This window comes from Equus asinus, chromosome 14, assembly GCF_041296235.1.
Source record: "Equus asinus isolate D_3611 breed Donkey chromosome 14, EquAss-T2T_v2, whole genome shotgun sequence".
NCBI classification, from domain to species: Eukaryota; Metazoa; Chordata; class Mammalia; order Perissodactyla; family Equidae; genus Equus; species Equus asinus.
Window position 1 is genome coordinate 8,093,630 of NC_091803.1, and position 12,600 is coordinate 8,106,229.

A 12,600-nucleotide genomic window follows, 5' to 3' on the forward strand; every position below is an offset into this window, starting at 1 on the left:
TAAACATATAACAAGCCCTGGTGTTTTCTAATGACAGAATCCGCGACCCTTCAGCCATGGAACATTCTGCAGACATGTGCCACCTTCCTTTATGGGAGGGCAAGAGGCAGGCAACAGTTGCTCACCCTGCAGACACAGGCCAGCAACACTTATTGTCCAGATTCATTCTCTAGAACCCTCAGTACTGATGTCCCTCCCGCTGCAGGCCCTTAGGAAACCAACCTCCGGCACATCACACAGACAGTGTGGCAGGGGACCTCCCAGAAAAACAGAATGAGGTGCGCTTCTGCTCCTGGAACTCTTGATGGATCAACCTGCCAGTTCGCAAACTACACATAAACGTGGTGGGTTCCACAGCAGCTCAGTCACCAAGGCCCCTGCAGAAATAGCATCCTGTTTAGTCAGTGCTACAAGAGAAATCCCTGCGATGCACAATCGTGCAGAAGAAAAATAATAACATCACCAGATTTTAAGCTACGAGCTGGGGCAAGATGCGTCAAAGGTCCCCATATCCCTGGAAATTCAGTGCTGTCCGAGAAAGGGACAGTGGGTGAAGAGTATGCTGCGCTATGCCCACCAAGATTCATGCAAAACGATGCAACAGACCAAGTAGGCGCCTTGTATGGAAGAGGTGGTCCTACGTAATAATGACAAACACTTGTGCAGTGCCTGCTATATGTCAGACACCGTTTTGGGCATGTTATACATAGGACATCATTTGATCATCACAGTGAGGTAGGAACTATTATTATCCGCACTTGATTTTCCCAGCTGCGAAATGGAAACATTGCTAGTGCCTCTCTCAGAAGGTCTTGAACTCACTGAGCGCCCAGCACATGGCGGGCAGCCAGCAGACGTTTGCTAAATCCCAGGTTGAGAAGCCACCCGAAGGGCTCTCGCCGTGGCTGCTTACTCTTATTCAAGTGCTCACACTTCCTAAACATTAACCACTTCCCACAAAATGCCTGGTTTGACCCATTTGCCCTGCCCTCCAGTCACCGTGGACTGAACCTCCGCCTGACCCACCTGCGTGGACGGTTCTCAGGGTCAATGCTGCAGATCCTGGAGTGTTTCTTGAGCGGTGGCTCCGCTCCCTGCTGCTCCCGCAGGAAAACCCCGCAGGACCGACATCTGGAACGACAGTGCGCCCCATGATGCAGCCAATCACCGCAGGCCTCTGGGCGATGTCGTTCTGTCACCAAGATGCGCTGAGACTCGCCGAGGGCCTAGCGGGGCTGGTTTAAAAGGACGGGCCACTCAACTTCAAAGTCAACACAAAACCATTTTTTCTGGACAGCCAGCGTTTCAAGACATTTTCAGTTTGTCAGCTTGAAAATATCTCCAAATTTAAAAATAGTTTCCTGTTTTCAAAGTCAGCAATATTTATCAAGCCTCTAATAAGTACCTGCCACCATGCCAGGTACTGGAGCTAAAAGGATCAATAAGATGTGACCTCTGTCCTCAAGGAGCTTTTAATCTATTAGAGAGAGAGGCACGACGAAGGTCCATTCCGTGTTATAAGTGGTCTGAGGGCTTATGAACAGAATGCCTTGGGACTGGACAGGAAGGAGCGTTTTGGTCTGCCTGAGGAGGAGTCCAGTCATGGTAGGCCCCACGTGCAGGCAATAGGACAGAAACATCGCCAAAGCTCAATGGTAAAAACACGAAGACACTGGCTGTAAGGAGCACAGAAGTCAGCCTGGACCAAGGAGAGGCATTTCTGAACGCTTGCGGAGATCCCGTCTGGGAACAGAATGCGAAGTGTGGGCAGACGCGGAGCCAGACAGTTCTCTGTGACATTTAGGTGCCCTACACCATACGCAAGGAGCTGTGGGACATAGATACTTATGATGTGTGGCACGTACAGATAGATACAGGGGTCTCATCCAACTTCTTTTTCCCAATAGAGCATCCCAAGATTTACTCCTCCTGGTCCCAGAATGTTCGTAAGAGTCCCTTTGATAACCTTGTAGGCATCCAATCAACCTCCTTGCAGAGCTGAACAGGCCATCTCTGCCTTTGGTCTGCAACCTCCGTTCCCCGTCCCCTGACGTCACAGCCACCTCTGATTCCCAAGCTTGCATTAGACTTGTAACATTCAGGTGTGAAAATGAAATGTCAAATTCTTCTCACTCCGTCTCAAAGAGAATGGTGAGACAGTTAGAAAGGACAAATTCCTCAGACTTAAATGTCTCTCACTTTTCAAAGACTCTTTCTAGAATTTCAAATACACTGGGCCTCCCTGGGCTCTAGTGGCTTTTACAGTTTACATTTCCATGTTGCAGCTGAAAGGTTGGGATTTGCGGTAAAAGCCTGCAAGAAGACAAAGTAACTAATATTTGCTCAATCCCTATTATGTGCCTGAAACAGGCTAAATATTTGCAGCCCATTAAAATGCTGCAAGGTAAGGATGGTGATCTAAGTATCACAGATGGGAAAAGTGAGGATCAGAGGGGTTCAGTAACTTACCCAGGATCACACAGCTTAAATGCAGAATTCAAACCAGAATAGTTGACTCCAAAGCATAGGTCCTTTCCACGACAACCTACGAGACCCCTTTAATGATACCTAAATGGGCCAACAGTGAGGCACTCGGAGTGATGCTATGCATGACACTGAACACACAATCCTTTCTTCAAGGCCCAGTTTAAGACTATGGCTTGGGCAACTAAGCTAATCTTGACTGTGATAAGAGCAGCCCAATTATCATCTTCCAGTATTTGTCACGACAAGAATCTCCTAGAACACAGGTCAGCAAGCGACAGCCGGTGTGCCACATCTGCCGGCTGCCATGTTTGCAAACAAAGTTTGATTTCACACCACAATGGCAGAAGTGAGTAGTTGACAGAGCCCACACAGCTTGAAAAACCTAAAATACTTGCTCTCTGTCCCTTTACAGGAAGAGGTCAGCCAACCTCTGGGCGAGAAAAATGATTCCATCGTCTACTAAACGCTGTTTGAAGCCAGAAGGTAACAAAGAGGTGGGGAGGGGAGTCAGAATGATACAAAACCATCAATAAAACCATACTGAGAACGGTGATGGGTAATCTTGTCCACTGGACAGGGCTGGGGAAGGGATGCCCAGATACCTGTAGAACACTATTTTGGGTGTGTCCGCGAGGTGTTTCTGGAAGGGACTAAAGCAGCCGACGGAGTAAAGAAGATCCGCTGTCAGCACAGCGGCTGGGCAACTCCACTCGGTCAAGGGCCCAAACAGGAAAAAGGGGAGGGAGGGTGAATTCCGTCTGTCTCTCAGAGCTGGCACGTCCATCGTCCCCTGCCCTCGGACATCCGAACTCCTGGTTCTTGGGCCTTCAGACTCAGACTGAATTCCACCACCTGGTTTCTGGGTCTCCAGCTCGCAGGTGGCAGAGCACGGGACTTCTCAGCCTCCATGGCCACGTGAGCCAATTCCCATGACAAATGTCCCCTTAAATATGTCTCTATATATCCTCTTGGCTCTGTTTCTCCGGAGAGCCCTGACTAATACAAGCACTGTCATATGCACTCAGTATGTCTGTTCCTGTGCTCCAGGCTAGGCACCAGCGAGACAGGGACTCATCATTGGTGCCTGGGCACCTATGACTACCCGCCACTGGAGTAAGTTCTGGGAGAGTGACAAACCACACAGTCGGGTGAGATGCATCCTTCATAATCTCCACTTCAAAGGATTTACAACTCCATGGGGTATACAAATTATGACAACACAGTGTAAGGAGGGCAGTAAGAGAGTCTAAAGACAGCAGGGTTCCAGGGGAGGAGGCAGAGAGAAGCCACTAGCTCTTTCCATGGAAGATGCCGAAAGTTTCCCAGGGTGACACCTGAACGGGGTGCTAAAGCATGGTTTGCTGAGGGGAGAAGAGGAGAAAAGGTGTGCCAAGCAGAGAGCTGAGGTTGTGCAAAGGTCCTGAGGTAGGAAATCATTTAGCATGTTAAACCAACAGCACTGAGCCATCCTGTGGCTGGAGCAAACCAGACACTGAAGAGAGAACAGCAGAGGATGAAATTGCAACATGGTAAATTAAAGGGTGGGTTCACTTCTAACTGCATCAATCCTGGTTCAAATCCTGGAGGTAGGATCGTGGTCAGTGACTTCCATACCCACGTTTCAGAGTCAGTATGAGAGCCCCAAGTGAAAATGCATTTAAAGCACTTAGCACAGTCCCTGCCATGTCATAAACACTGACTATTCACTTTTATGATGAGTAATGTCCTGCACACTAACCGCTCTTCACGAATTGCAACATTCGGCCTCCACAGACTCTGTAAATGGCAGAGAGAAAAGTATCAGGAAACACGCAGCCGGATGAAATGTATCAACATAGGCTGCAGTGCAGAGTGTGTTCCACTTAAAAGAATGGGCTGAGCTCAAACCCAGGTACCACCCCTCCCCCGCTGTGTGGCCTGAGAGAGGTTACCTAACCTCTCTGTGCCTTTGTCTCCTGATCTGTAAACTGGAGATGACAACAAGAGCAGCCTCCTAAGCTGGTTGTGAGGACAAGATGATCATGTGACGCACTCAGCCCAAAGCCTGGTGTCTAAGGAGTGGTCAATAAATGCTGGCTATTCACTTCTCCTCAAGGCCATCATGACTGGAGTGAAAGGAGAATATGTTTTCTTTCTCACACTCTAGGAAGGCCCGATGGAGGAGGAAAGGCTTTTATTCATCTCTTGGCAAAGGCACTTTAGATTCTAGACATCTCTAGTAAAAGCAGAGAAGACTATTCACCCGGAGGGAGGCATCTACGAATCTGGAAACTTCTAAGTTCCAATCCAATTTTAAACACTCTGTCCATCATCTTTCCTGGAAACCACTGGGTTAGCAATGCAACAGTACTTCCTAGTCTGCATTTTGTTCTAGAAATGCAGCAAAAAAACCTTGGCATGACCACCAAAACCACGGCAATCAACTAGAAGGGAGAGGAAGCGGCAGGACAAGAGTCCACGGGGGAAGGACCGAGGAGAGGAGAAAGCACTCGCCTGTGCCCGCGTTCGCTGACCTCTCCCCACTCCCCGCTGTTGTCAACAACCTGTGAATATCAGGTCTGTCCCCAGGCTGGGGGGAGGCCCCTTTCATCAGCTAGGAGAGGCATCAATTAGAATACTGTTTGCTTGTTGGAAGACTATAATCCGGGCTGCTTTTCAAGCACCAACAGCTAAATAGGTGCTTATTTAAAAATCAATCTAAAAGTCAAGGTTTCCTTTTCAAATCCTTTCCATGAAGGAGCAATGGTGGCAGAATAGAGGGATAAAGCTTTGAGTGGTCTCAGCTGCTGAACACGCGTATCTCAAGGAGACTGCCACGGATTTCAGAGCATCGCAGATAGAAACGGGTTGTGAGAGGCGAACAACACATAAAACAGCAAGATCGCCAGCCACTCAGAGGGGCCCACCACGAGAGTGAGGATGCCTGGTCCTCCCGGCACCAATGAGCAAGAGGTTGCTCCCCAAGCCTGAGAGCCAGAGCTGAAGACAGCAGAGATAACTGCTTGGTAAACGGGAAGATGGAGGGAAACGGGAGAAAGATCAAACCTCCATGCCCTGCACGCACAAGTGCACACACAGGATGGATGCAGGTGTGCGCACAGGCACACACACACACAGATCTTCCCCCAGGCACAGATAAAAAGTAAAAGGGTCTATGAAGATCCAGCAGGACTGATTTTGCTCCTGGGAGCGATCTTCTGCTTGGGGAGAACTAGCACGCTGATTTTCACCGTCAACCCACACTGATGTCAGGTGAGTTGGAATGCCCCTTTCACGTTCTGATCAAACACAGATTTGAACCTGTGAGCACAAACTCCAATGCCTACAGGCATCAGGGAGATCACATTAGTAAGTGCAGTGGGCCAGAAGTCAACAATAGATGGGGACTGTGGCAAACTAGGCAGCCCCTGTCTAAAGGAAGTGCCACACTCAGCACCAGGAGTCTGTGACTGGGTAACACTGGACTCAGTGTTGTTCCATCTTTTGATTTTTGTTTTCTAAAGAAGCCAGAAACCTAGATCTTTGGGTGAAATATCCCACTTTTAAAATATTAGCCATTAACTCAAAATGGGTCTCAAAACTCTCCGGGCCAAACAAATCAAATCTGATCTCTGATGTAAACACATCCCTTCTCTCCACTGAGAAGTGTCCCATGACAGCAGGTTGTAACCCAGCCTATGACCCAAAATACTCTGGCCCGCGGGCATGCTTGGTTTGGCCCACACTATGGGTTTTATTTTGTTTTGTTGAAACTGAACTAAAATTTAAATTGAAGATATTGTGCATGAAATCTTAACTTGTGTTTCTCCCAAAGGACGAGCACTGGCAACACGGTGCACCCTCAACACCCGTGGGGACTGGATGGCGTTGAGTCACGGCCACCCCCAGAGGACACACGCTCACTCTCAAGGTCACCAGTATTCCCACCAGGCCCCCTTCACGCACTGTCACACCTGCCCGGCCCCACTGGGCATCTGCCTTGCAGCCCCTGACAAATCCTCAAAGAGAGGAGAGGAACGGTCAAGAATGCTAGCCTAGGGGGCTGGCCCCGTGGCCAAGTGGTTAAGTGTGCGTGCTCCACTTCTGCAGCCCAGGGTTCGCAGGTTCAGATCCCAGGCGCAGACCTAGCACCGCTCATCAAGCCACACTGTGGTGGCGTCCCACCTAAAGTAGAGGAAGATTGGCAACAGATGTTAGCTCAGGGCCAATCTTCCTCACCAAAAAACAAACAAAAACAAGAATGCTGGCCTAGTGTAAAATTCCAGAGGGAGGGAAGACGTTTTAGAATAAGGCCGTGAAGACGACTATGGCATTGCTTTATCCATAAGGATAAATATTTGCCTGGCAATGCGAGAAGCTAAAGTCCCCTGCACCGCTCACAGAAAGTGTGCTATGGGAATTTAAAACCAGAAGGGAAAATAAAGGTAACCGAGTGAGCTATTTTTTACCCCTTGCAACTCATGGAACTTCTTAAGGTTGATTTACAAACTCTTATTTTGAAAACCTTCTCTTTTTTCCCGTCAGTTCATATTTCTTCCTTTTCCAAGGAAGTTACATTATGGGGAAGTCAAAAGAATGCAGGATGCCGAGTCAGGCAGCTCTGCCCCAGGCAGGCTGTGTCCACCTGGTGAAATCGAGGCACCCCCCGCTCCCCGAGTCTGACTTTTTTTGTCTTTAAAATGGGATGATGAGACCCTCTTCCATCACAGAGGTACTGCGAGGATAAGATGAAGCAGTGCACACGGAAGCACATTAGACTGTCACCGTCTGCCATGAGTTAGTTTTCATGTATCATCTTTTGCACCCCACGCCTCAAATGCAGGCTCTATGAAGTCATGGGTTTGTTTTCTTCATCACTGTACCCCCCGTGCCTGGCAGATACTAGGCATTCAAGAAATAATTCTTAATTAAAAAATGAGGTGTGTGTACATAGATGACTGATAGATGGAACAAAAAGTAGATGAGAGAGAGAGAGAAGTGACAGATGAGTGAGTGAGTGAGCAGGAAAGACAGACAGACAAAATTATCACCACTAACACTCTCTATATCTCTCCTCTCCGGACACTGACCTAGAAAGTTTGGCCACCGTCTGCCAAACTCTTCTGGCTGCAATAACTAAAATCTTTATGTAACTTATATCCCACTCTCTTGCCCCTGGGTGGACACACTCCTTCCGCAAGTGACCCTATGCTGAAAGGTCCCTGGTATTTCTCTGAAGGAGACGAAGGCATTACGTGCCTTCCGGGTACCAGATGCTAGGGGAGGTACCTTCCTCACCTCATCCTCACAACCCTGGGAGGGGGCATTGTTGTTGGTCCAGCTCACAGCACGAGAGGTGAGGCTCCGATTGGTTAATCAAGCTTCCGAAGACCAAGCAGCTCTTAAGTGGTGGTGTCTGGTTTTCAACCTCGCCCTCTGACCCAAATCCAGAGAGATTCCCACATCCCTGACAGAATAGACTAGACGAGCCCGGGAAGGTCTTTGCATCATTCTGGGATTTTGGACTTGCTACTCAACACACCTGCTCTTCCTGGGCCCACTCTCTAACACAGCGGCCGATTAACACACCAGCCGTTAACCAGTCTGGTAACTTAGCTTTGAGCCAAGCCCTTGCCCCGACAATAGATACTGGGAGTGTGCAAGTCGGCCACGGTCCAGCCATTTCAAACTCCCCCTCCCAGCACTGCCCACTTGGCAAAGTAACATGGCTTTGTCTGAGTTGGCCACTGACTGGACTGGAACACAGCATCTGACTCAAAGAAGATACCTCCATAGGTTGGCCAACGATTACCATGAGGCTTCGTACAGAGGGCTCTGCCCACTAGGGGGCGATGGTACTTGGTTAAGCCAACAGGATGCTCTCTCTGCACTAGTCCAAGTAAATTCACTGAGAGACGCAGAGAAGACAACGGCCCACGCAGGGCTAAAAGGGACAAGAAGATGGCCACAACCTTGAGCTGAGGATGCGTTCCAGTCCCGAGTCCTACTCACAGAGGGTGGAATTAACACCCAGGGAATCTCTCTGGTCAAAGCACTGACAACCCCTCTTGCTTCGATCTGATTTAGAATCTGGCTCATGTGCTCTCACCCCAGCTCTAAGCCCGGTCTGAGCTGGCCTCTATTTTAGGGACATTCAGGGAATCAGCATTTTCAGCCCCAGTCCAGGTCGAACAATGGCAAGCAGCAATCAGCTGCTCAGAACTGGGTCTTGACAAGCCGGACCCCTTAGGACAGCTTCTCAGCAGCGTCTATGGTTTTTCATAACGTCTTGGCCCACCGAACAGGAACATCTTTCCGAATGAATTCAGTGGAACGGAATCTCATGCCAGGATTTGTTTCCTTTTCACACGCACACACAAACAGGGTCTGCTTCCACGGAGCAAAACAAAACTTTTAATAAGCTTACGGCCTCCGAAGCCCAGGGGCTATGGCCTTGCTCTCTGCTATTTCACAAGACATTTCACGCAGACTCCACTCTGCCATGCTCCAACAGCCCAGAGTGTTCACAAGTATGGCTGTGCTGCCCATCTCGGCTATTTATTTCTTCCCCTCTCTTCCATCCTTCCCCTTAAGCTATTTCTCTTCTTTTACGGCTAAGCTTTTTTCCAGGTAAAGGAGACAGCTGGCAGGATCAGAAGGTGGCCTCTCACAAGGTTACTCTGACCTCAAATAATACCGCGGCGAGTTCATGCACACGCAGCACTGAGCAGAACTATCTTCTGATCTCTCGTTCTTCAGCAGAGAAGCGATTTCACCAAGATCTACGCTCATGGCCACGGAAACTGCCCATATGGCAGGGTGCAAAAGAGGAACCCTCTGAATCTAGCATTCACCACGCATGGCTACATTATGCTCCCTCCATTTGCCTGTCCACCAAGCTAATGCCAATTTGAATCCCCAGCTCCAGTATCAATGTGCCGTCCCTATTCTAGGGGCATTCAATGCTAGATGTCCCACAGAATTAAGCCAATGCTATGCACCAAGTTGGCAAAGGCAACTGTGATATTTTCAAACACTGGCTGGCACAGGCATGAGTAATGACAGGACTGCCTACTGGGGAAAACACACACGTGCACGTGTGCACACACGCACACACACACAAACACACAAAGGGTGTGGTTCAAATCTCAGCTTGGGTACGAAGCCCTGAATGGTCCTCAGCCTCTCTGCGCCTCCGCCTCCTCGTCCGTGGAGGCACTCCCGTTCTGCAGCAGGCACTGATAAGCCCTTCGCACCCTCGCTGCCTTGCAGCTCTGCAAATCACCTCCAGCCCAGGTCGACTGCTGAGCTCCAGGCCGCCGAGTCCAGCTGCCAGTGGGCACCTCCCTTTCATGTCCCAACATGTCCTCAACAGAATTCACCATCTTCCCCCACAGACCTGCTCATCCTTCTGTGTCTCCTGCATCACTAACTGGGACCTCCTTCTACCCAGTCGCCTGAGCCAGAAGTCAGCCTGGAAGCTGCGCTCTCCTTCACCGAGTGCTTAGAATCATCCTCATTTCTTGACCCCTCCCCTTCTTTCCATCCCGGCTTCTGCGTCTCTAATTCAATCCAGGCCATCACCTGTGCTAGTTTTCAAACTGTTCTTCCTGAATCTTTTCTTGCCCCCAACTAATCCATTCTCCAGCCCCACACAGCTAGAGTAATTTTTATAAACATTCCAATCTGAGCAAGTCGCACCCCTGCTTAGAATCTTCAGCGGCTCAGTACTGCCGTCAACCTAAGAGACCATCTGTTTATGTACTGCGGCTTAGGAAACCCTTCATCGTCTGATCTTCCTCATCCCCCTGCAGCCTCACTTCTTACTCCTCCTCCTTGCTTTTAAGATCCAGGCACAATGAATGTCTTTCTGTCTCCTGAATGCACCCTTCAGAGCCCACATTCCTTCTCTCTGCCTGCATACTCCATGTCTCTCCCCCAGCCACATGCCCTCATCTGGCTAACTTCTCTGCGTCCTTCTGGTAATTGCCTCGGACAGTGCTGTCCTGTCCATGCCCGTACCCCAGGACCCACCACAGTGCCCGGCGCTCAAGAAATATTTGGTAAATGCATGAATAACTCGGCACTCAAAGGTCTGACCAGAGGTGGCAGGAAAATGTCTGCTCTGGACCCCGAGGGCCTTGGTTGGGTTTAAACTTCCCAAGATTATCCTCACAATCCGCTTGAAGCATGCTGGGAGGAGACTGGAGAGCTGGCCATCAGGTGGCATTTCCTATTGCCTGGGCTGTCTTCCATCCTGGAGAAGCAGCTGAGCAGAAAGCAAAACAGCTGTAGAAATCACAAGTTGTTGCAACTTCCCCAAAGGCCAGTTTTTCCTCTAAACCTGCTGTTTCCTCTCCTAACTTCCAGGTCTCAGATGACCTTGCCGGAGGTCAAGGTCGGAGCAGCCTTCTTATCAGGCAGCTGCTACCCCGAGCGTGCTGCTGCTCTCAGATGCATGTGATGCAGAGGCCAGAGGGGCAGCGTGCAGGAAGTGGGCACAGCAGGTGGAGGAGATAAGCCCTTCCACTCCCACGCTCCCTCCTGGGCACCCAGCTGCCTGTCCCTGTCCCAATATGCATTTCACGACCCAACAGACTAGCCCTTCCCTGTGTCCAGACGACCTGCCCCTTTGGTTCACCATTTTTCACAGTCAGCTTCCTCCCTGGCTTTTGCTTGAGTTAAGTCTCTCAGCAGATGCCTGTGGATGCCTCGCCCTCAGCGTCCTCCTCACACAAGCTGGCCTTGCAAGTGACAGCATCTCCAAAAGTCAACAAGATGTGCTCCCTGGCCCACTCCCCTCACCTGCACCCCTCTCCAATGAGATCTTCCAAAAGAGAACAGACACTACCAGTGTGGACTCTGGAGTCAGAGGGACCTGGCTTCAAATCCGGCCTCTTCCAATTGCTGAAGCGGTCACTCAAAATCTCTGAATCCCACTTTCCTCTGTTGTGAAGTGGGAAAGATAGTATCTACCACAGAGGATGGCTCTGAGGATTAAATTAATAACAGAAAGAGTGTGTGGCTGGCACATGGCAACCACGCACTAAACAGTATACTTGGGGACTGACTACTGCCCCAGTGGAGCCCCGCAGTGACGTGAGGTCAGAGGCACAGAGGAGGCGCTTCAGAAACATTTGCTGAACGAGTGAGCCCTGCCTTCTCTTTAGAATGAGAAATGGGAGGGCAGCTCACAAGAGCTGGCTCCCTCCCACCCCTAGCTGGGTCTCCGCGTCCAGCAGACGTGGACAAACTGCTCTAGCTGACAAGTGCACCTCTCAGAGGGGCTCCCCATCCCCGCACCCTGCTCCTGGAGATCCCAAACCCCTCCTGGCTGATCTAGCAATCAGTATGATTGCAGCTGCACTGTCAAGGATGAGGCTATCCAATGTGGTGGCCACGTGTGACATTTTAAATTTAAAAGTAAACTTTCTAAAATTAAATAAAAGTAAAAGCTCTCAGCCACATGCACTAGACACACTGCAAGCGCTCAACAGTCGCCTGTGACTAGCGGCCATCATCTTGGAGGGCACAGAGAACATCTCCATCATCACAGACAGTTGTATTGAGTGGGGGGTGCGGGGCATCTGAGTTGATGGTAGCTACAGAATGACGCACAATGATTACCTGCTTGTAATTAAGAGCAAGATGTGGCTGCAGGAAATCCACCCAAGCGGGTTCTGACCAGACTCTGGTTTCCCCAGGATCTGTGCCTCGCCCCAGGCTGGCCCCGGCTCTGACCTGGCTCTTTCCGACTCTGGTGTCTGACGGGGAGATCAGTGCACATGCATTCACTCCACTGGCAAGGCGCGGTCACCCTCCCCGGCCTGGCTCAGCCTCTGCGTTTTGTGCACTCCTGCTCGGAGCCCCGCCTCAGGGCGGCGCTGCAATTCTTCCCCCTCGTCTCCGACTCAGCACCCCCGGGCTGCCCCCACCCGCCTCCTCAGACTCTACCAAGCCCTCTTTTTGGGAAGGTCAGTGCCGGGGGCTGAATGTGTCCCCTAAATTCATATGCTGGAGCCCTAGCACCCTGTAATCAGAATGTGACTGTCTTAGGACACAGAGCTTCTAAAGAAGTAATTCAGCTTATGGGGTCCTTAGGGTGGGTTCTAATCCAATACGACTGGTGTCCTT

The 12,600-nt window shown here is 50.2% G+C and overlaps 1 pseudogene; it reads right to left on the bottom strand.

Moving 5' to 3' along the window:
- Positions 1–229: 229 nt before the first annotated feature.
- Positions 230–12,600, bottom strand: part of LOC106839001 (heparan sulfate glucosamine 3-O-sulfotransferase 4-like) — a 55,077-nt pseudogene continuing 42,706 nt past the window's right edge.